The 25,479-nt window shown below is 46.6% G+C and overlaps 1 protein-coding gene and 1 long non-coding RNA gene across 7 annotated transcripts in view; one reads left to right on the forward strand and one right to left on the reverse strand.

Annotated features, from left to right (window-relative positions):
* The window catches only part of RASIP1 (Ras interacting protein 1), a 600,616-nt gene that overhangs the window by 42,407 nt on the left and 532,730 nt on the right, over positions 1–25,479 (reverse strand). The window lies entirely within an intron of this gene.
* The window catches only part of LOC140064067 (uncharacterized), a 109,301-nt gene continuing 104,644 nt past the window's right edge, over positions 20,823–25,479 (forward strand). Inside the window, exon 1 of one of the 2 annotated variants that reach the window (XR_011847690.1) lies at positions 20,823–20,937. This is a non-coding gene — a long non-coding RNA (uncharacterized lncRNA). Of the gene's footprint in view, positions 20,938–23,321; positions 23,346–25,479 lie in introns of those variants that run through there. The other variant, XR_011847691.1, reaches the window with a different exon arrangement.

Here is a 25,479-nt window from a genome sequence, read left to right on the forward strand (position 1 = left end):
GATAGGGATTTGTAGGGAACAATAGGGATCAGATAAGGATCAGAACACTATTTATAGTGTAAAAGTGTATTTTGGTGCACACAAACCAAAATGGTGCCGCTGGAGGAAGAGGAAAGGGCTAAAACCACGTTTTTTAGCCTAAAATCGCTGTAATTGGCCAGTCAGGTTTGACTGGCCAATCACGGCGATCGGCGGGCGGGACCGATTTGATTGGTTGGGTGACGGAGACAGGAACTCCTCCTGCCTCTGTCACCCAAATCTCATCCCGATGTCACCATGTCTCGCGACGTGGTGACAATTCTAAAATAGTATGGGCTCGCGCAGTAGCTGTACTGCGCTGAGCGCCAATAGTGGGAAGCTGCGCCGTACAGTTACGGCGCGGAGCGCTAAGGGGTTAAATACAAGCCCAGTCCATAACAGGATTACCGTATTTTCTGGACTATAAGACACACTTTTTTCCCCCAGAAAATAGGGAAAAAACAGTGGTGCATCTTATAGTCCGAATATAGGGCTGAGACAGCCTCCACTGCAGGAGGGAATGGAGGGCACCTGGCTGTGCTCTGCCAGCTAATGCTGGCAGTAAGTGTGTAGTGTCCCAAAGTACACCTTTGGGCCCCTTCACATCAGTGAAAGGGTTAACGTTTATTAATGTTTTGTACTGAATTTCACTGTTTTTAATGTGTTAACACTGTTCCTATGTCATTATCCATGTATGCTATGTAAATTGCTTGTACCACTTTAAGGTATAAGCCCTGCTAGTTTGGGAGGTAGAACCTGTATATGTAGGAGTTACCTAATATTAACCCCTTAACGCTCTGCGCCGTAGCTCTACGGCGCAGAGGTATAAGGGAAGTATGAAGAGGGCTCACGGGCTGAGTCCTCTTCATACAGAGGTGGGGGTTTTTGCATTTTGCACAAAACCCCCACCGCTAATAACCGCGGTCGGTGCTTGCACCGATCGCGGCTATTAACCCTCTAAACGCCGCCCGCAAAGTCGCGGGCGGCGTTTAAAAGACGGCGGCGCGCGGGCGCCGCCATCTTTTTTTCGATCGCCACGCCCCCGAACGTCATCGGGGGGCGGCGATCGGTTACCATGGTAGCCTCGGGTCTTCTCTTGACACGAGGCTACATGGTTTATGCAGGTTCGTTACAATGAGCCAGTGGCTCATTGTAATGTAAGACCTGCAAAAACGCCATATATTGCAATACTGTAGTATTGCAGTATATGGTAGGAGCGATCTGATCATCTAGGGTTATTGTACCCTAGATGGTCTAAAAAATAGTGAAAAAAAAAAGAAAAAAAAAAGTTTAAAAAATAAAAAAAATTAATAAAATATTAAAAGTTCAAATCACCCCCCTTTCCCTAGAACGGATATAAAACATAACAAACAGTAAAAATCACAGACATATTAGGTATCGCCGCGTCCCAAAATGCCCGATCTATCAAAATATAAAAACGGTTACGGCCGGCGGTGACCTCCGAGGCGGGAAATGGCGCCCAAATGTCCGAAATGCGACTTTTACACCTTTTTACATAACATAAAAAATGAAATAAAAAATGATCAAAATGTCGCACAGACCTCAAAATGGTAGCAATGAAAACGTCGCCTCATTTCGCAAAAAATGACCCCTCACACATTTCCGTGCGCCAAAGTATAAAAAAGTTATTAGCGTCAGAAGATGGCAAAAAATTTTTTTTCTTTTTTGTACACATTCGTTTAATTTTTGAAAATGTATTAAAACACAATAAAACCTATATAAATTTGGTATCACCGCGATCGCACCGAACCAAAGAATAAAGTAGGCGTGTTATTTGGAGCGAAGAGTGAAAGTCGTAAAAACTGAGCCCACAAGAACGTGACGCACGTGCGGTTTTTTTTCAATTTTTCCACATTTGGAATTTTTTTTCAGCTTCGCAGTACACGGCATGTTAAAATAAATAACATTACGGGAAAGTAAAATTTGTTACGCACAAAATAAGCCCTCACACAGGTCTGTACACGGAAAAATGAAAAAGTTATGGATTTTTGAAGTTGGAAAGCGAGAAATGAGCCGGAAAACCCTCCGTCCTTAAGGGGTTAAGAACAGAGCAGAGTATATAAGGAAGGGACCACCCCCAGACATGTGCTCAGTTAGTATGGCTCAGTCAGTGAGTGTGTACATTGTTTGTCCCCAATGTATGTGATTCTTAACCCCTTAGCGCTCCGCGCCGTAGCTGTACTGCGCAGCTTCCCACTATTGGCGCTCAGCGCAGTACAGCTACTGCGCGAGCACATACTATTTTAGAATTGTCACCACGTCGCGAGACGTGGTGACATCGGGATGAGATTTGGGTGACAGAGGCAGGAGGAGTTCCTGTCTCCGTCACCCGACCAATCAAATCGGTCCCGCCCGCCGATCGCCGTGATTGGCCAGTCAAACCTGACTGGCCAATTACAGCGATTTTAGGCTAAAAAACGTGCTTTTAGCACTTTCCTCTTCCTCCAGCGGCACCATTTTGGTTTGGTATCGCTGGAGAGAGGAAAGAGCGTTACTGTGTGCACCAAAATACACTTTTACACTATAAATAGTGTTCTGATCCTTATCTGATCCCTATTGTTCCCTACAAATTCCCATCCCTATCTGTTTTTTCCTGTGTCCTGTGTGTTCCCTGTGTGATCGCCTTGTGTGATCCCACGTGTCTTCCGTTTTTCCCTGTCTGTCCCTTCTGAACCCAAACGCACTTTTCAGTGCGCTGTGTTAGCGTTGTTCTGCACTGGACGCACTTTTCAGTGCGCCGTGTGAATAGCGCTGCACAGAATCTTTAGCAGTCTTAGCGGTAGTTAGTTTGTCTTAGGGCTAGCTAGGTGCATTTGTAGCGCCTTTTTGCGCGGTGCACATAGGTTTTTTTTCGGTGCCTGGTAATATTTTTTTCCAGAACGCCGTAGGTGTACCCGTACTTAGCTATTTTTTGTGTGTGCCATCTGTGCGGCTGGTCCGTGTGGTTTGGTGTGCATTATCTTTTTTTTTTGTGTGCTATCTGTGCGGCTTGTCCGTGTAGTTTAGTGCGCATTATTTTTTTTGTGTGCTATCTGTGCGGCTTGTCCGTGTAGTTTAGTGCGCATTATTTTTTTTGTGTGCCATCTGTGCGGCTTGTCCGTGTAGTTTGGTGTGCATTACCTTTTTTTTTGTGTGCTATCTGTGCGGCTTGTCCGTGTAGTTTAGTGCGCATTATTTTTTTTGTGTGCTATCTGTGCGGCATGTCCGTGTAGTTTAGTGCGCATTATTTTTTTTGTGTGCTATCTGTGCGGCTTGTCCGTGTAGTTTAGTGCGCATTATTTTTTGTGTGCCATCTGTGCAGCTGGTCCGTGTGGCTTGGTGTGCATTATCTTTTTTTTTTGTGTGCTATCTGTGCGGCTTGTCCGTGTAGTTTAGTGCGCATTATTTTTTGTGTGTGCCATCTGTGCGGCTTGTCCGTGTAGTTTGGTGCGCATTATCTTTTTTTTTTTGTGTGCCTGCTAGACGGTTTATCCGTGTAGTTTGGTGCACATTATCTAATTTTTCTTGTTCTCTATTTTTTTTGTGTGCAATGTCTCAGAAGACGTACACCGTGTTGGAGGCATATAACATGCTTGCCTCTGACACCGAGTCAGCTAGTGGGGATGATGGTCCCTTTTACCTATCATCATCCTCCTGCTCATCTTCCAGTGACCTGGAAGGACCCCCAAGAAGGCGCCGTAGGGTTCCAGGGACTTCTGCAATTGAAGTGCCTGGGACTTCTGCAGGAGAAGTGCCTGGGACTTCTGCAGGAGAAGTGCCTGGGACTTCTGCAGGAGAAGTTTCTGGGACTTCTGCAGGAGAAGTTTCTGGGACTTCTGCAGGAGAAGCGTCTGGGGCTTCCACTGACCCCACATGGGTAGCCCCAGATAATTATACCCCTCAGGTCCCTGACTTTTTGGGCCATCCTGGCATTAACTTTGACACGACAGGGCTCAGAGCTGTAGACTTTTTTACGTTTTTTTTTGATGAGGAGCTGCTAAATATTATTATATTTCAGACAAATCTCTACGCTGCACAACATATTGCCCAAAACCCCACGTCCTTTTATGCACAACCCTACAGGTGGACCCCTGTCACTGCAGCAGAGATGCACAAGTATTGGGGCATAATACTCCTTATGGGGATAGTAAAGAAGCCTTCAATCAGGGACTACTGGAGCACAGATATACTGTACCACACCCCCATGTTCCGCATGGCAATGAGCAGGATGCGCTTTGAAGCCATCCATAAGTTTTTGCACTACACTGACAACACACAGTGCCCACCCAGAGGTGACCCCAGTTATGATCGGTTATTTAAGGTCAGGCCCATATTAGATCATTTTAGTGCCAAGTTTGCCCAGGCATATACTCCCGCCAAACATGTGAGCATAGACGAGTCCCTGGTACAATTCAAAGGGAGACTTCAATTCCGCCAGTACCTGCCCAATAAGAGGGCAAGATATGGTGTGAAGATGTATAAGCTGTGCGAAAGTTCATCAGGGTACACATACAAGTTCAGGGTATATGAAGGGAAGGACTCCACTATAGTGCCCCCAGAATGCCCCCCCTTCCTGGGTGTTACAGGGAAGATAGTGTGGGATTTAGTGCACCCACTGCTGGACCAGGGCTACCACCTCTACCTGGACAATTTCTACACCAGCACCACCCTGTTCAAGTGCCTCACTTCCAGAAATACTGCGGCATGCGGCACTGTACGCAGAAATCAGAGAGGTCTCCCTAAGTCGCTGCTTGGGCAAAAACTTAAAAGGCACGAAAGCAGGGCACTATGCAGCGACTCTGTATTGTGTGTTAAGTACAAGGACAAGAGAGAGGTCCTTGTATTAACCACAATACATGAGCACACCACCACCCCTGTCCCAGTACGAGGTGCCAGTACAGAAACCCCCAAGCCAGACTGTATTTTAGATTATAACAAATACATGGGAGGGGTGGACTTGTCTGACCAGGTGCTTCAGCCGTACAATGCCATGCGGAAGTCGAGGGTGTGGTACAAGAAGCTGGCCGTGCACATCATGCAGATGGCATTGTATAATGCTTATGTGCTGCATCGATATGCCGGCCAGAGGGGAACTTTCCTGGAATTTCAAGAGATGGTAATAAAGTACTTTCTTTTTGGAGACCAGGAAGGGGGGAGTGCTAGCACATCTGGAAGTGAGGCCCCATCACGTATTGTACCAGGGCAGCACTTTCCAGGAGTAGTTCCCCAAACAGCCAGCAAGGGAAGGTCACAAAAGAGGTGCAGGGTGTGCTCCAAAAATGGCATTCGGAAGGACACCATTCATCACTGTGAGACATGCCCAGAAAAACCAGGGTTATGTATGAAAGATTGCTTCCGAATTTATCATACATCCCTGGATTTTTAGAGTACCCTGTTGTTACCCTAACGCACAGCTTATACATCATGCCGCACCTTCCCTTCTAAGCCCTGCCATGTGCCCAGCCTGTAGATTACTGTCCCGTATGCTTTACCCGGGAAAACATGCATCATGATTTTTAGGGTGTTTGTCTCCCATGGCAGCAGCTGGGCACAAAATGACATAATAGATATTTTTTACTATGCACTATCCATTTTGCACTTTTTCAGGGGTCCACCTGTGGGGTTAAAATGCTAACTATACCCCTAGATTAATTCATGGAGGGGTGTAGTTTCCAAAATAGGGTCAGTTCTTAGGGGTTTCTACTGTACTGGCCCCTATTGGCATCTACAAATCTTTCATGATGCCAAAAAGAAAAAAAAAAAGTACAATGTCTGTGCTCCAACAAGTTATTCCCTTTTGAGCCCTGCCGTGTCACCATCCTACAGATTATTGCCTCCTATGGGGTATTGCCCTAACCGGGGTAACCCGCAGAATGATTTTTGATGTGTTTTTCCCCAGTGGCATGAGTTGGGCAAAATACTTTTGTCACTTCAATGGCATATTTGATAAATTGCAATACAATTGTTTCTCTGCACTACTCACTTTGTATTACATTTGAGCCAGCACCTTAGGGGTTAAAATGCTCATACAAGCCTACATACATTCTTTGAGGGGTGCCCTTTCCAAAATGGGTTCACTACTTGGGGGTTTCTATTGTACTGGTACCTCGGGGGTACCCCCCATTACCAATCTAGTGAAAACGAAGCTTGAAAACCTAAATTGTGCTTCTTTCTTCCTGACCCCTGCCGTGTGCCCAGCCTGTAAATTATTGGCACATGTGTGGTATTGCCGTACTCAGGACAACCCCCAGAATGATTTTTGGGGTGTTTGTCTAAAGTGGCATGGGTTGGGCACAGTATATGAGGCACAAAAATGACTTTTTTGAGATAAAAACACAATTTTTACTCTGCACCATTTATATTGCATTCAATTTTGACCAGCGTGTCGGGGGTTAAAATGCTCACCACAACCACCAATAAATTCTTTGAGGGGTCTAGTTTCCGTAATGGTATCATTTATTGGGGGTTTCTATTGCACTGGCACCTCACGGGCCCTGCCAACATGACATGGCACTCCAAATCCAAACGTGTGAAAACGGAGCTGGAAAATCAAAATTTCACTCCTTCCATTCTCATCCCTTCTGTGTGCCCAGCCTGTAAATTATTGGCACATGTGTGGTATTGCCGTACTCGGGACAACCCGCAGAATGATTTTTGGGGTGTTTGTCTGAAGTGGCATGGGTTGGGCACAGTATATGAGGCACTAAAATGACATTTTTGAGATAAAAACGCAATTTTTACTCTGCACCATTTACTTTGCATTCAATTTTGACCAGCGTGTCGGGGGTTCAAATGCTCACCACAACCACCGATAAATTCTTTGAGGGGTCTAGTTTCCGTAATGGTATCATTTATTGTGGGTTTCTATTGCACTGGCACCTCACGGGCCCTGCCAACATGACATGGCACTCCAAATCCAAACGTGTGAAAACGGAGCTGGAAAATCAAAATTTCACTCCTTCCATTCTCATCCCTTCTGTGTGCCCAGCCTGTAAATTATTGGCACATGTGTGGTATTGCCGTACTTGGGACAACCCCCAGAATGATTTTTGGGGTGTTTGTCTAAAGTGGCATGGGTTGGGCACAGTATATGAGGCACTAAAATGACATTTTTGAGATAAAAACGCAATTTTTACTCTGCACCATTTACTTTGCATTCAATTTTGACCAGCGTGTCGGGGGTTAAAATGCTCACCACAACCACCGATAAATTCTTTGAGGGGTCTAGTTTCCGTAATGGTATCATTTATTGGGGGTTTCTATTGCACTGGCACCTCACGGGCCCTGCCAACATGACATGGCACTCCAAATCCAAACGTGTGAAAACGTAGCTGGAAAATCAAAATTTCACTCCTTCCATTCTCATCCCTTCTGTGTGCCCAGCCTGTAAATTATTGGCACATGTGTGGTATTGCCGTACTCGGAACAACCCGCAGAATGATTTTTGGGGTGTTTGTCTGAAGTGGCATGGGTTGGGCACAGTATATGAGGCACTAAAATGACATTTTTGAGATAAAAACGCAATTTTTACTCTGCACCATTTACTTTGCATTCAATTTTGACCAGCGTGTTGGGGGTTAAAATGCTCATACAAGCCTACATACATTCTTTGAGGGGTGCCCTTTCCAAAATGGGTTCACTACTTGGGGGTTTCTATTGTACTGGTACCTCGGGGGTACCCCCCATTACCAATCTAGTGAAAACGAAGCTTGAAAACCTAAATTGTGCTTCTTTCTTCCTGACCCCTGCCGTGTGCCCAGCCTGTAAATTATTGGCACATGTGTGGTATTGCCGTACTCAGGACAACCCCCAGAATGATTTTTGGGGTGTTTGTCTAAAGTGGCATGGGTTGGGCACAGTATATGAGGCACAAAAATGACTTTTTTGAGATAAAAACACAATTTTTACTCTGCACCATTTACTTTGCATTCAATTTTGACCAGCGTGTCGGGGGTTAAAATGCTCACCACAACCACCGATAAATTCTTTGAGGGGTCTAGTTTCCGTAATGGTATCATTTATTGGGGGTTTCTATTGCACTGGCACCTCACGGGCCCTGCCAACATGACATGGCACTCCAAATCCAAACGTGTGAAAACGGAGCTGGAAAATCAAAATTTCACTCCTTCCATTCTCATCCCTTCTGTGTGCCCAGCCTGTAAATTATTGGCACATGTGTGGTATTGCCGTACTCGGGACAACCCGCAGAATGATTTTTGGGGTGTTTGTCTGAAGTGGCATGGGTTGGGCACAGTATATGAGGCACTAAAATGACATTTTTGAGATAAAAACGCAATTTTTACTCTGCACCATTTACTTTGCATTCAATTTTGACCAGCGTGTTGGGGGTTAAAATGCTCATACAAGCCTACATACATTCTTTGAGGGGTGCCCTTTCCAAAATGGGTTCACTACTTGGGGGTTTCTATTGTACTGGTACCTCGGGGGTACCCCCCCATTACCAATCTAGTGAAAACGAAGCTTGAAAACCTAAATTGTGCTTCTTTCTTCCTGACCCCTGCCGTGTGCCCAGCCTGTAAATTATTGGCACATGTGTGGTATTGCCGTACTCAGGACAACCCCCAGAATGATTTTTGGGGTGTTTGTCTAAAGTGGCATGGGTTGGGCACAGTATATGAGGCACAAAAATGACTTTTTTGAGATAAAAACACAATTTTTACTCTGCACCATTTACTTTGCATTCAATTTTGACCAGCGTGTCGGGGGTTAAAATGCTCACCACAACCACCGATAAATTCTTTGAGGGGTCTAGTTTCCGTAATGGTATCATTTATTGGGGGTTTCTATTGCACTGGCACCTCACGGGCCCTGCCAACATGACATGGCACTCCAAATCCAAACGTGTGAAAACGGAGCTGGAAAATCAAAATTTCACTCCTTCCATTCTCATCCCTTCTGTGTGCCCAGCCTGTAAATTATTGGCACATGTGTGGTATTGCCGTACTCGGGAAAACCCGCAGAATGATTTTTGGGGTGTTTGTCTGAAGTGGCATGGGTTGGGCACAGTATATGAGGCACTAAAATGACATTTTTGAGATAAAAACGCAATTTTTACTCTGCACCATTTACTTTGCATTCAATTTTGACCAGCGTGTCGGGGGTTCAAATGCTCACCATAACCACCGATAAATTCTTTGAGGGGTCTAGTTTCCGTAATGGTATCATTTATTGGGGGTTTCTATTGCACTGGCACCTCACGGGCCCTGCCAACATGACATGGCACTCCAAATCCAAACGTGTGAAAACGGAGCTGGAAAATCAAAATTTCACTCCTTCCATTCTCATCCCTTCTGTGTGCCCAGCCTGTAAATTATTGGCACATGTGTGGTATTGCCGTACTTGGGACAACCCCCAGAATGATTTTTGGGGTGTTTGTCTAAAGTGGCATGGGTTGGGCACAGTATATGAGGCACTAAAATGACATTTTTGAGATAAAAACTCAATTTTTACTCTGCACCATTTACTTTGCATTCAATTTTGACCAGCGTGTCGGGGGTTAAAATGCTCACCACAACCACCAATAAATTCTTTGAGGGGTCTAGTTTCCGTAATGGTATCATTTATTGGGGGTTTCTATTGCACTGGCACCTCACGGGCCCTGCCAACATGACATGGCACTCCAAATCCAAACGTGTGAAAACGGAGCTGGAAAATCAAAATTTCACTCCTTCCATTCTCATCCCTTCTGTGTGCCCAGCCTGTAAATTATTGGCACATGTGTGGTATTGCCGTACTCGGGACAACCCGCAGAATGATTTTTGGGGTGTTTGTCTGAAGTGGCATGGGTTGGGCACAGTATATGAGGCACTAAAATGACATTTTTGAGATAAAAACGCAATTTTTACTCTGCACCATTTACTTTGCATTCAATTTTGACCAGCGTGTCGGGGGTTAAAATGCTCACCACAACCACCGATAAATTCTTTGAGGGGTCTAGTTTCCGTAATGGTATCATTTATTGTGGGTTTCTATTGCACTGGCACCTCACGGGCCCTGCCAACATGACATGGCACTCCAAATCCAAACGTGTGAAAACGGAGCTGGAAAATCAAAATTTCACTCCTTCCATTCTCATCCCTTCTGTGTGCCCAGCCTGTAAATTATTGGCACATGTGTGGTATTGCCGTACTCGGGACAACCCGCAGAATGATTTTTGTGGTGTTTGTCTGAAGTGGCATGGGTTGGGCACAGTATATGAGGCACTAAAATGACATTTTTGAGATAAAAACGCAATTTTTACTCTGCACCATTTACTTTGCATTCAATTTTGACCAGCGTGTCGGGGGTTAAAATGCTCACCACAACCACCGATAAATTCTTTGAGGGGTCTAGTTTCCGTAATGGTATCATTTATTGGGGGTTTCTATTGCACTGGCACCTCACGGGCCCTGCCAACATGACATGGCACTCCTAATCCAAACGTGTGAAAAACGGAGCTGGAAAATCAAAATTTCACTCCTTCCATTCTCATCCCTTCTGTGTGCCCAGCCTGTAAATTATTGGCACATGTGTGGTATTGCCATACTCGGGACAACCCGCAGAATGATTTTTGGGGTGTTTGTCTGAAGTGGCATGGGTTGGGCACAGTATATGAGGCACTAAAATGACATTTTTGAGATAAAAACGCAATTTTTACTCTGCACCATTTACTTTGCATTCAATTTTGACCAGCGTGTCGGGGGTTAAAATGCTCACCACAACCACCGATAAATTCTTTGAGGGGTCTAGTTTCCGTAATGGTATCATTTATTGGGGGTTTCTATTGCACTGGCACCTCACGGGCCCTGCCAACATGACATGGCACTCCAAATCCAAACGTGTGAAAACGGAGCTGGAAAATCAAAATTTCACTCCTTCCATTCTCATCCCTTCTGTGTGCCCAGCCTGTAAATTATTGGCACATGTGTGGTATTGCCGTACTCGGGACAACCCGCAGAATGATTTTTGGGGTGTTTGTCTGAAGTGGCATGGGTTGGGCACAGTATATGAGGCACTAAAATGACATTTTTGAGATAAAAACGCAATTTTTACTCTGCACCATTTACTTTGCATTAAATTTTGACCAGCGTGTCGGGGGTTAAAATGCTCACCACAACCACCGATAAATTCTTTGAGGGGTCTAGTTTCCGAAATGGTGACATTTTGGGGGGTTTTCTATTGTACTTTTACTTCAGGGGCTCTTCAATTGCACTGTGGCACCACAAAATATTTGCAGCCAAATTGGCTTTCCAAATTCCCAGTATCGCTAACTCTGTTCTGGACATCGCTGTGCGGGGAAACAGCAGCTGACATCCACATGTCTGGTATTGCCGTACTCGGAAGAAGCAGGGCAAGAAATTAGGAATATATATTTACCTCAAATTCCTTCTGAATGTATCCATTTTAGGGCTAAATTGGAAATATTGAAATCCAAAATTGAAATTTCAAAATTTCCACTCCATTTTCATATGCTTCCGGAAAAATAATTAAAGGGTTAACAGACTTCTTAAATGCTGATTTGAATAGGTTGAGATGTTAGGTTCATAAAATGGTGTTACTTGTGGGGGTATATAGTACATAAGCCTTTATAGAGCACTTCTAAACTGAATTGATCACCAAAAAGTTCGCATTTTTCAAATTTCAAGAAAATCTGAGAAGTTGCTACTAAAACTTCAAACCTTCTCACATCCATAAAAAAAATGGAAACTTAAAACAAATAATGGACATAAAAAGAAGACCAATGGCAAAAGGTTTCTATCAAAAAAAATTTGTGGTATCACTTTTTGTCTAAAAAGTATAACATTTGAAACTTTGAAAATAGTCATTTTTTTCAAATTTTTCCTAAATTTTTGAATTTTTACCCCCCAAAAAAGGAACGGATCACCGAAATGACACTACTAACATAAACTACAATGTCTCACGAGAAAACAATCTCAAAATCACAGAGATATCTTAAAGCGTTGAAAAGTTATTACCACAGGAAGAGACACTGGTCAAATTTCAAAAAAAAGTTGCAAGCCTTAACCTGCAAACAGGCTGCGTCCTTAAGGGGTTAATGATACGCCAGTTGGTGTAATCATTTATTGCAGTGGTTCTCAAACTTTCTAATGCTGTGACCCCGCAATACAGTTCCTCATGTTGCGGTGACCCCAAACCATGCAACTTGCAGTAAAAACACAATAAAATTGCTGCTCCGATGGCTTTAGGCGACCCCCGGTTTTGTTCGTTCGACCCCATATGGGGTCCCGACCCACAGGTTGAGAACCACTGATTTATTGTATCAATAAAAAAAAAAATTCAAAAAAAAAAAAAAGATAAAGATCTGTATTAGAAGAGTAAATGTGCCTCCATTATATGGACTTGTTGGACCACCACTCCTGCCTCCTGGTTCTTATTTTAACATCAAGGGCCCCCGATTTACCACATATAAACCAGGAGATTATAAACCGGGTGTTTGCACCAGGGGTTACACCAATCCACACCCCCCTTCCGACGCTACAGCGAGCCCCACATCAGCCAGCAGACCACAGAGATTGGTGGGATTAACCTGCTATACACTGTGACCCTACAGCTAGCAAGTCACCCTAAGAAGCAGACCGCCACTCGAGGGACCCCGCCATCTTAATGCCTCTGCGTGGGCCACTACGGTGCCCGCGTTAACCTCTCAGCTGCCACCTCACGTAAGAGGGGTTCCTGCATCCGGCCTGTTGACTGTCGCCTACGGGCAAAACAGTGGTCGCCATTCGCTGCAAGTGTACTTGTGTACTTGAGTAAAAGCCACCCTGTGTACCTCTCCATAGACTCCTAAAATGCTTCTACCCCACAGACCAACAGACAGTCAGATTTTAATCCCTTAAGGCATTAGGACGTACATGTACACCATAACGCGTTAAGGATGAATGTAGGGGGCTCACGGCAGCCAAAATCCACCTCTGATTGTGTGAATTAACCATTTACCTGCCGCTGGCAGCAGCAAGATTCCACCATTTTGAATTGGATCGTCGCTATCCGTGACGTCATTGAGGAGCGACGATCTGTTCTCTTGGCAGTTGTCATTGGACAGGATCTATAACACTGTGCTGGAGCACAGTGTTATAGATCCACTGTACAAGCACTGTCACCTCCTGTGTGTCCTCCCCCTCATAGATTGTAAGCTCTTGTGACCATTGTACAAGCACTGTCAACTCCTGTGTTATCCTCCTCATAGATTGTAAGCTCTTGTGACCATTGTACAAGCACTGACACCTCCTGTGTCGTCCTCCTCACAGATTGTAAGCTCTTGTAACCATTGTACAAGCACTGTCACCTCCTGTGTCCCCCTCCTCCTCATAGATTGTGAACTCTTGTGACCATTGTATAAGCACTGCCACCTCCTGGACACGATTTTAAGAGATTTTGCTACGTCAGCAACATCATATATTAGAGACACTACAGATTTTCTTATTAAATTATCTCAGGTAGTGATTGGTCCTGAGGATGACATAATTCTTGTATCATTTCATGTAAATAGCCTCTATACATCAATAGATCATGAGAGAGGCATAGAGGCTGTCACTATTGTGTTAGATGACTCTGAGTACTCAAAGGAATGTAAAAAGTTTCTGTTATTGTTACTGGAACTAATCCTGAAGTACAATTATTTTCTGTTTCGTGACAATTTTTTTTATGCAGTTACAAGGTACAACGATGGGGTCTCATGTAGCCCCTACATTTGCCAATATCTACATGCTAATTCTGGAAGAGAAAAAAAATCTATGTGACGCCCCACTATAGTCGGGTACTTAAGTGGTGGCGTTACATAGATGATGTGTTTGTAATTTGGAAGGGGTCAGAAAATGAATTGAAAGAATTCTTTGATGCACTGAATGAGATGGATCACACGGTGAAATTTTCCATGGTTCATTCACGACAAAGTCTACAATTTCTTGATGTGTTGGTGGAGTTTAGAAATAATACATTTGTGACTGATGTTTTTTCTAAACTGACAGATAAAAACACTTTGCTTGATTTTCAGAGTGGACATCCGAGAAAAACTGTGAATAGTTTACCGATAAGTCAACTTATGCGTGTCAAGCAGGGCCGGATTATAGGCGGGGCTCACGGGGCTAGAGCCCCGGGGCCCCCACCATCTTGCTCCCCCTAGGGGCCCCCACCAGATCGCACACCCCGCTCCTCCCCCGCACCCCTTTCTGAGCAGCCCGCCGCCCCGAGACACAGGGGACCGCCTCCCTGCCACGGCCTTCCAGCTTGCCCATCCCCCTTGCATGGCCTCCCCGCCCGTCCATACAGCTGCATGGCGGAGCCGCCCGCCCATCGCTGCCCGCCCCGCACATCACCGCCCGCACGGCACAGGTGACTCCGCCTCCGCAACCTCCCTCCCCTCCTTAGCACAGGTAACTGCTTCCCCATCCCCCTGCATGGCCTCCCCGCCCATCCCCGCTTGGCGGAGCCGCATGCCCTGCACGGCACATGTGACTCCGCCCACCCCCCCCCCCGCGCTCGACCCCCCCCGCGCTCGACAAATCCCCCCCCCCCGCGCTCGACATCCCCAACCCGCGCTCGACACCCCCCCCCTCCCCCGCGCTCGACCCGTCCCCTCCCCCCCGCGCTCGACCGAGCAAGGAACCCTCTGCCCCCCCCCGCCCCCCCGGCCGAATAAGCAACCGACCTACCTCCCATCCCCCGCCCGCCCGATCAAGCACCCACCCGAATGACACCCTGACGCCATGGCCGGTCACCGGGGGTAAGTATATACATATGTAATTGTCTGTGTATATTTATGTATATACAGTGTATATGTATATATACTGTGTGTATATATGTGTATATACTGTGTGTATATATGTGTATATACTGTGTGTATATATGTGTATATACTGTGTGTATATATGTGTATATACTGTGTGTATAGATGTGTATACACTGTGTGTATAGATGTGTATACACTGTGTGTATAGATGTGTATATACTGTGTGTATAGATGTGTATATACTGTGTGTATTTATGTGTATATACTGTGTGTATAGATGTGTATATACTGTGTGTATTTATGTGTATAAACTGTGTGTATAGATGCGTATATACTGTGTGTATTTATGTGTATATACTGTGTGTATAGATGTGTATATACTGTGTGTATTTATGTGTATATACTGTGTGTATAGATGTGTATATACTGTGTGTATAGATGCGTATATACTGTGTGTATTTATGTGTATATACTGTGTGTATTTATGTGTATATACTGTGTGTATAGATGCGTATATACTGTATTTATGTGTATATACTGTGTGTATTTATGTGTATATACTGTGTGTATTTATGTGTATATACTGTGTGTATTTATGTGTATATACTGTGTGTATTTATGTGTATATACTGTGTGTATAGATGCGTATACACTGTGTGTATAGATGCGTATATACTGTGTGTATAGATGCGTATATACTGTGTGTATAGATGCGTATATACTGTGTGTATAGATGCGTATATACTGTGTGTATAGATGCGTATATACTGTGTGTATAGATGCGTATATACTGTGTGTATAGATGTGTATACACTGTGTGTATTTATGTGTATATACTGTGTGTATTTATGTGTATATACTGTGTGTATTTATGTGTATATACTGTGTGTATTTATGTGTATATACTGTGTGTATAGATGCGTATATACTGTGTGTATAGATGCGTATATACTGTGTGTATAGATGCGTATATACTGTGTGTATAGATGCGTATACTATATTTATACACGCATATATTTACATAAGCATATATGTGTGCACATTTATATATGAATGATGTGGTTTTTGTATATGCTGTGTATATGGTATGTATGTATATGCTCTGTATACTGAATGTGTGTGTGTATATATGGGTGCAAGTATACGTGTGTAGAACTTTATTTGTGTGTATATAAGTACCGTATATACTCGTGTATAAGCCGAGTTTTTCAGCACAAAAAATGTGCTGAAAAACGTCCCCTCGGCTTATACACGAGTCATACAGTCATAAAAAATCTTTAAAAAATAATAAACTTATATACTCACCCTCCGGTGGCCCCGACCTGCAGCGCCGCTCCCCCGATGTCTGCGCGGGTCCTCTTCTGGCTCCCGTGGCCGTCTTCTGTCTTCACTAACTTCACTAACTTCGCGTCATACTAGCGCCGTCCAGGGGAGACGGCGGCGCCCGGCACGAAGTTAGTGAAGAAAGAAGACCGTCGCCGAAGCCAGAGGAGGACCCGCGCCGACATCGGGGGAGTAGCGCTGCGCATTGGGGCCACCGGAGGGTGAGTATATAAGTTTACTATTTTCTTTTAATGCTGGGCTGTGCTGTATACTACTGGGGGCTGTGCTGTATACTACTGGGGGCTGTGCTGTATACTACTGGGGGCGGTGCTGTATACTACTGGGGGCTGTGCTGTATACTACTGGGGGCAGTGCTGTATACTACTGGGGGCTGTGCTGTATACTACTGGGGGCTGTGCTGTATACTACTGGGGGCTGTGCTGTATACTACTGGGGGCGGTGCTGTATACTACTGGGGGCGGTGCTGTATACTACTGGGGGCAGTGCTGTATACTACTGGGGGCAGGCTGTATACTACTGGGGACTGGCTCTATACTACTGGGGGCAGTGCTGTATACTACTGGGGGCAGTGCTGTATACTACTGGGGGCAGTGCTGTATACTACTGGGGGCAGGCTGGGTAGTGCTGTATACTACTGGGGGCAGGCTGTATACTACTGGGGGCTGTGCTGTATACTACTGGGGGCTGTGCTGTATACTACTGGGGGCAGGCTGTATACTACTGGGGACTGGCTCTATACTACTGGGGGCAGTGCTGTATACTACTGGGGGCAGTGCTGTATACTACTGGAGGCAGTGCTGTATACTACTGGGGGCTGCTGTATACTACTGGGGGCAGGCTGTATACTACTGGGGGCTGCTGTATACTACTGGGGGCAGGCTGTATACTACTGGGGGAAGGCTGTATACTACTGGGGGCAGGCTGTATACTACTGGGGGCAGGCTGTATACTACTGGGGGCTGTGCTGTATACTACTGGGGGCTGTGCTGTATACTACTGGGGGCAGGCTGTATACTACTGGGGGCTGCTGTATACTACTTGGGGCTTCTGTATACTACTGGGGGCAGGCTGTATACTACTGGGGGCAGGCTGTATACTACTGGGGGAAGGCTGTATACTCATGGGGGAAGGCTGTATACTACTGGGGGAAGGCTGTATACTACTGGGGGCAGGCTGTATACTACTGGGGGAAGGCTGTATACATACTGGGGGGTGTCTGTGATTAATGCATTTTCCACCCTCGGCTTATACTCGAGTCAATAGGTTTTCCCAGTTTTTGATGGTAAAATTAGGGGTCTCGGCTTATACTCGGGTCGGCTTATACTCGAGTATACACGGTATATAAAGGTGTGTAAGTATCAGTTTATAAATGTGTGTAATTGTATCAGGGTACATTCACAAGAAAGTATGGGGGGCGTATATCTGGCCGCAAATTTGGTACCGGATATACTTCCCTCATAGGCATCTCTATAGTGCATGGGCTCAGTACGGTGAGCACAACCAGTGCTCACTGTTTCGTGCTGTGGTCGCAAAAGAGATAGAGCCTGAACTATCTATGGTTGTAAGAACGACCATGCGGCTCTATTCTCTATGGAGAGGGGAGGGGTGAGCCGCAATCACCTCTCCTCCTCTCAATAACGCCACCATACGTTTATGTGAATGCAGCCGACATATGTATATATTTTTTTAAAAGGAAGGAGGGCCCCATGCAGAAATCTGCCATGGGGCCCAATCTCTCCTAGTTACACCACTGCTTGCGGGCTGAGGTGTATGTTACATTGGCCTGCATGGCTGGTGTGGCTGCTTGTCTGATGCAGGCTGAGATGTTTGTTAAATGGGACTGTATATCTGGTACGTGTGAAGGATGTAAAGATGAGTGACTGGGGCTGTATGTAGCTGTGTTACTAGGGATGAGGCGGCTGTATGTAGCTGTATTACTGGGGATGAGGCGGCTGTATGTAGCTGTGTTACTGGGGGCGAGGCGGCTGTATGTAGCTGTGTTACTGGGGGCGAGGCGGCTGTATGTAGCTGTGTTACTAGGGATGAGGCGGCTGTATGAAGCTGTATTACTGGGGATGAGGCGGCTGTATGTAGCTGTGTTACTGGGGGCGAGGCGGCTGTATGTAGCTGTGTTACTGGGGGCGAGGCGGCTGTATGTAGCTGTATTACTGGGGGCCAGGCGGCTGTATGTAGCTGTGTTACTGGGGGCCAGGCGGCTGTATGTAGCTGTGTTACTGGGGATGAGGCGGCTGTATGTAGCTGTGTTACTGGGGGTGAGGCGGCTGTGTGTAGCTGTGTTACGGGGGATGAGGCGGCTGTATGTAGCTGTGTTACTGGGGATGAGGCGGCTGTGTGTAGCTGTGTTACTGGGGATGAGGCGGCTGTATGTAGCTGTGTTACTGGGGATGAGGCGGCTGTATGTAGCTGTGTTACTGGGGATGAGGCGGCTGTATGTAGCTGTGTTACTGGGGATGAGGCGGCTGTATGTAGCTGTGTTACTGGGGCTGAGGCAGCTGTATGTAGCTGTGTTACTGGGGATGAGGCGGCTGTGTGTAGCTGTGTTACTGGGGATGAGGCGGCTGTATGTAGCTGTGTTACTGGGGATGAGGCGGCTGTATGTAGCTGTGTTACTGGGGATGAGGCGGCTGTATGTAGCTGTGTTACTGGGGCTGAGGCAGCTGTATGTAGCTGTGTTACTGGGGCTGAGGCGGCTGTATGTAGCTGTGTTACTGGGGGTGTGGCGGCTGTATGTAGCTGTGTTACTGGGGGTGAGGCGGCGTTGTGTAGCTGTGTTACTGGAGGTGAGGCGGCTGTATGTAACTGTGTTACTGAGGATGAGGCGGCTGTATGTAGCTTTGTTACTGGGGGCGAGGTGGCTGTATGTAGCTGTGTTACTGGGGGCGAGGTGGCTGTATGTAGCTGTGTTACTGGGGATGAGGCGGCTGTATGTAGCTGTGTTACTGGGGATGAGGCGGCTGTATGTAACTGTTACTGGGGATAAGGCGACTGTATGCAGCTGTGTTACTGGGGATGAGGCGGCTATATGTAGCTGTGTTACTGGGGATGAGGCGGATGTATGTAGCAGTGTTACTGGGGGTAAGGCGACTGTATGTAGCTGTGTTACTAGGGATGAGGCGGCTGTATGTAGCTGTGTTACTGGGGATGAGGCGGCTGTATGTATCTGTGTTACTGCTGGGATAGTGGAAAGTAAGCAGGAGGACTTGTATGTACGGTACACTCAGTGGGGGCCTCCACCAGATTTTGCGCCCAGGGGCCCCCACCAACCTTAATCCGGCCCTGGTGTCAAGCGTATCGTAAGTGACGAGAATAAATTGGATAATGCTCTGGATGCCATGTGTGAGAGGTTTAGGAATAGGAATTATCCTAGAGGGTTATTAAAGAAACACAAGTCAAAAGTTTTATCTCTACCAAGGGAACAACTTTTACAAACCAACAAACAGCAGACAGGAATGAGGAGAATCCCGTTAGTGAGTACCTACACAGAGAACAGTCAAGATGTTGCCAAAATCATAAAAAAACACTGGCCCCTTTTACAGAGTTGTCACAGTAACATTTCTGAATTTTCACAACCACCTCTTTTGTCATACAGACGGCCACAGAATTTGAAGGATCTCCTCGTGAAAGGTGATGTGGGTCCTTCAAAAGTTGGTATCCAGACACACATAGGGAAACCCAGGCTCGGTAGTTTTCTGTGTGTGAGTTCATACATGAGGAAAGGTACAAAATTCACACATCCAGTCACAGGTGACAAGTTTGATATTCGATTTTTTCTTACCTGTGAGTCTAACCATGTAATTTATGTGCTTCAATGTCCCTGCCCCCAATTATATGTAGGAGAGACAACCCTAGAGTTCCGTACACGTATGAATCAACATCGATATACAATTAGAAAGGGACGCAAGGATTTACCTGTGTCAAAGCATTTTCTTGACATGAAACATAAAGAAAGATCTTAAATTCACTCTGATTGATCATGTCCCTCCTCTACGTAGGGGGGGTGACAGAGAAAAAATTCTTAAAACTAAAGAATTACATTGGATAAAAAGGTTAGATACGCTGAAACCAAGGGGTCTCAATGTTGATTTTTCAATCTCTGCAATTTTCTAGACTACTCAAGGTCCTTATGTTATTCTGATTGGTGTATACCAGATGTGATATGTAAATAATTCTAATATTTATCTGTTTTCAGTTTTTAGATCACAAAATGAACACACTTGAAATCACTGTTGTGATGAACTCGACACTCAAGAAAGACTTGGACCTTTTTATTTGATTTTATGTTTGGTACTTTTGATGAAATTATCTTGCCTTTATGAACTGTTGAGCCCTGTAGATTTGAGGGAATGCTATCATTGTGGGAATAAGTGATTTATATAGACCATATTAGGTATACAAAACACATTTTGGGTTGGAAGGAACAGAAGCATTAAGTTGGTGTTTATGCAGGACGCCACCATGTGGCTGTTCTCAGCATTGCAACCTCCTGGCAGTGATCATGGATTCACCCATTAGGTGATTTCATTTGAACCACTTGCCCTAGCTAAAGTCCTTACCTTATAGTATGACCTAATAAAATGTTGGTTTATTCACCAAATATCCCGATTTGACATTATATTGTATATATTGCATGTTTTGAAGAAGTTCCCTTAATAAAGATGGCACTGGAGCTACTTCCGCCAGTAGAGGGGAGGATCCTCACCTCACATACAGAGGGCTATGACCAATATGACAGGATGTGGGTGTGTCAGCTAATCACACACGGAGTAGTGACACATGCGCACTGGGCAAGCAGGAACCCTAATGCAGTGAGTCTGAGAGGGATAGGCATACCTCCCAACTTTTGGGCGAGAGAAAGAGGGACAAAAGCCCCTCCCCCTTTTTCTAAACCACACCCATTTCCCCACCTACTGGCATAGTCCACAGTACGATGCCCCTAACTTTGCCCAACCCCCCCCCCCATGGACCCGTAAAATACCCGTAATGCAACATACAACCCCCCCCTTTAATTTTATCCTCCCTTTACATTTGGTTTTGCACTTATATTTATCTCCCCAAACTTACACATAATCCTATCTGTACTCCTACCCCCACCCCTCCTCACATGTAGTGGTCCCTGTTCTCTATCCTCCTCCTGTAGCCTCCTGTCCTTCAGCCTCCTCCTGTGGTCTCCTGTTCTCCAGCCTCCTCCTGTGGCCCCTTTGCTCCAGCCTCCTTCTCCCGTACCCCAGCCACCTCCTCCCATCCTCCTCCTGTCCTCCAGCCTCTCTGTACTCTATTCTCCTCCTGTTCTCCAGTCTCCTCCTGCTGTCCCCCAGCTTCCTCTTATCCTCCAGCCCACACTGTCCCCTATCCTCCTCCTCCTTCAGCAACCTCCTCCTGTCCCCCAGCCTCCACCTCCAGCATCCTCCTCCTGTCCTCCAGCATCCTCCTCCTGTCCATCAGGCCCCCTGTCCACTATCCTTCTCCTGTCCCACAGCCTCCTCCTGTAGGCCCCTGTCCTCCAGCCTCTTCATCCTGTGGCATCTTGTCCTCCAGCCTCCCCCCTTGGCCTCCTGTCCTCCAGCCTCCTCACCCTGTGCCCTCGTGTCCCCCAGCCTCCTCCCCCTGTGGCCTCCTGTCCTACAGCCTCCTCTTCCTGCGGCCTCCTGTCCTCCAGCCTCCTCATCCTGTGGCCTCCTGTCCTCCAGCCTCCTGCACCCGTCCCCCAGCCACCTCCTACCATCCTTCTCCTGTCCCCCAGCCCCTCTGTCATCTATCCTTCTCCTGTTCCCCAGCCCGCTCCATCCTCATCCTGTCCTACAGCCTCCTTCTCCCGTCCTCCAGCCTCCTGCTCCTGTCCTCCAGCCCCTCCCTCCTCTATCCTCATCCTGTACTCCAGCCTTCTCCTGTCCGAAGCATCATCCTCCTGTCACACAGCCTCATCCTACTGTTCCCCAGCAACCTCCTGTCCTCCAGCCTCATCCTACTGTCCCCCAGCATCCTCCAGCCTCATCCTATTGTCCTCCCAGCATCTTCCAACCTCATCTTATTGTCCTCCAGCCTCATCCTATTGTCCCCAAGCATCATCCAGCTTCATCCTATTGTCCTCCCAGCATCCTCCTATTGTCCTCCAGCCTCATCCTATTGTCCTCCCGCATCTTCCAGCCTCATCCTATTGTCCTCCCAGCATCCTCCAGCCTCATCCTATTGTCCTCCAGCATCTTCCAGTCTCATCCTATTGTCCTCCCAGCATCCTCCTATTGTCCTCCAGCCTCATCCTATTGTCCTCCAGCATCTTCCAGCCTCATCCTATTGTCCCCCAGCATCCTCCAGCCTCATCCTATTGTCCCAGCCAACCCTGTCCTCTATCCTCCTCTCCTTCAACCTCCTCTTTTACACATTTACTCCTCCTTGCTCGCACCAATTTGGGGCGTTAGCTGCAATACGTACCCCTGCGGTATGGAGAACGCTCTGTCTGTGACCCCTCTCCATACCCCCTTGCCTCCTGCTGACGTACTCTTACTCCAGTCAGTGGTATTGGGTTAATAGCTGATCTCCAAAACAACCCCTTCAGGTTACACACACCTACACATATAAATTCACTCTAGTCACACATAGACACATGTACTCCACCATACACTCACATGTTACACTATGACATAAGTGGCAGTCACCTATTCAGTTATTTATTGGTGTCTCCTGTGGAGCCCTCAGTCAGCAAAGGGTTAAATGTGGGGGAAGAGCGGACACAGCACAGAGCAGGAATAAGAGGAGTCAGAGCACATGGAGTAGAGCAGATTACTTCTTACTTGTGAGGCTGCTGTCCACCTGCAGCCTTGGTGTCAGACATCTCTCCCTCTGTCCTCTCTGTGACCCAACTGAAAGGAGCTGCAGAGGAGACTCTCACAATCTGCCCCATATCAGCTCATCTCCTGCTGCCGTGACCCGGGAGATTGTGTCTCTCAGGCAGAGACTGACACTGGGGGCGGAGCCGGCACTGAGGAGGCAGGAGACTCCACTCTGAGTTATAAACACTACAACCTGCAGCTCCTGCCGCGTGTTCTCCGCTTTGCATTGTGTCGGGACCACAAGCCAGTTGTTCCGGGACAATGCAGAGCTTATCGGGACATTATCTTATCTATCCGGGGCAGCGGGGCAGGTCTGAAAAACCGTGACTGTCCCGTCAAAAGTGGGACGGTTGGGAGCTATGGGATAGGAGTGTCGAGTTCTCTAGGTATTTTCACTGATATGCAATTAACTGCACTTGTTTTGTACTATGAAATAATGTTTGCTATTGATATACACTGAATTAACTGTATTTATGCACATGTTTGAGATGATGTCACTTCCTTATAAAAAGTTTGTATGTATCACATTCATTTGGTTTGAGAAAGGCTCCAGAGTGCCACCATTTTTTGATTTTTATATATATATATAGACACACACACACCTTGTGTGGACCTAATGGGAACTGATAGGCCATACTTAGACATCCTTAATGCGCTTAATAATAATTCCTTTATTTATATAGCACACACAGATTATGCAGCGCTACACAGAGCTTGCCAAATCGGTCCCTGTCCCCAATGGGGCTCACAATCTAATCAATCTACCAGTATGTTTTGGAGTGTGGGAGGAAACTGGAGGACCCGGAAAAAAAACCACGCAAACACAAAGAGAACATACAAACTCAGTGCTGCAACGTGCTGGCCTAGAAGCCACCATGCTTGTGATGGTGAATCGTTTCCCCAGGCAAAGACACTGGGCCAAAGGGGTGCTCTGATTATATTAAGTGCAGACACACCCCTGCACACCCACAGGAAGGCTTTAAGGACTCTCCTACCTGATATTAAATCCAGAACGGTGGAGAAGTTCTAGCTTCTCAAGGGGAAGTCATAGGGTCAGGGTTCTGGTCTCATTGGATCCGGGTGAATCTCTGGATCACATTGATACCAAACCTGACCCATTTGTTCCATTCCATCTCGGTGTACAAGAAGGCGAGAATCTAGTGAGTTATAGCTATGCAATCCCCTGGCTATACCGAATCCAAAAATGTATTTGCCCTTGGGCTGAGATGGACCAAATCTGCCCATAACCAACATATTTTAATGTACTTTTGTTGGTTGTCAAACAAAATGGAGGGAAGCCTCTGAAAGGTCCTTGGAGCCGCTGCAGCTGGGAAAGTCCTTTGAAGCCATACAACCTTGAGATTTGATGACACTAGTTCAATTAGGCTAATCAAGATGAGGCTGGAGGGAAGTGGGGATTTCAGTAGTAAAAGACCCCCCTCCCCCTGGCCATATTTAAAACACCTCCCTCCTGTAGAGGCCTGTAGAGGCCACTTTTGTGTTTCCTGTGTGCCCACTCACTAGCTCTCAGAATGATACCCAGCTTCAGTATTTTGTCAGTCACCCAGCTCTGGTGCCGTTGCACCTCAGGGGAGACCCGGCATGCTAAAATCTGGGTTGGGTTTTGGTCCGCCCGGAGCTGTTGGCAAGCCTCCACATCCCCCATGGATTCCTCTGCCCAGATCGGACAGATTATTATTAACTGTGGGTCGCTGGGCCACATCTCCGATGTAACTTGCTAGACTGTTCTCTAGTACAGCAGTCCTTGGTCCAAGACCAAGGGAGACTCTACACCTGTCCCTTCTGAACTTTAATAATAATAATAATAATAATTCTTTATATAGTGCAAACAGATTACGCAGCGCTGCCCAAAGCATGACAAATTGGTCCACTTTCAGGCTAGCATCAGCATCTAACGCTACCTGAAACCCATGGCTGGATATGCCAAGACTTGCTGGGACTGCCACACCTTTTGCTTTCTTCTTACCTCTGTCTGGCTTAGCAGCCACTTGGTCGGAAGGGAGGAAGTCTGCGGACCCCTGAGGGGCCTCAACGCCACTGCTGCACATCACTGTGGAGATGGTCGCCATGTCCCTTGTTATTGAGTCCTTACTTAGGAGACCTACCAGTATCTTCGGCTCTGTCTCCTGGTGTGACTTGACCACCACCTGGTCACAAGGGAGGAAGTCAGCAAGCCCCCGGAGGCTACAATCCTCCGACTTCATGTCCCAGGAGCGATGGTCGATGTGACCACAGGTAGCGTCCAATTCCTCTCTGCTCCTGACCCAGTCACTAAGACAGACAGACTGACCGACCCTGTCTGGTTTGTAATGAGCCCTGCAGCGAGTCTTCACTGGGAATACCTACCTCTCCTGGCACTTTTCCATCCACACTTGCTGGCCCTCCTTCATGAGACCCCTGACTTGACGTGGTGAGAATAGAAGAAACCCCCAGCTTCCCCAGATCTGTCTCCTGGCCTCCAACTGACCTGGTAGCCACTTGATCAGAAGGGAGAAAGTC

This window comes from Engystomops pustulosus, chromosome 6 (genome assembly GCF_040894005.1).
Source record: "Engystomops pustulosus chromosome 6, aEngPut4.maternal, whole genome shotgun sequence".
Classification (NCBI taxonomy): Eukaryota; Metazoa; Chordata; class Amphibia; order Anura; family Leptodactylidae; genus Engystomops; species Engystomops pustulosus.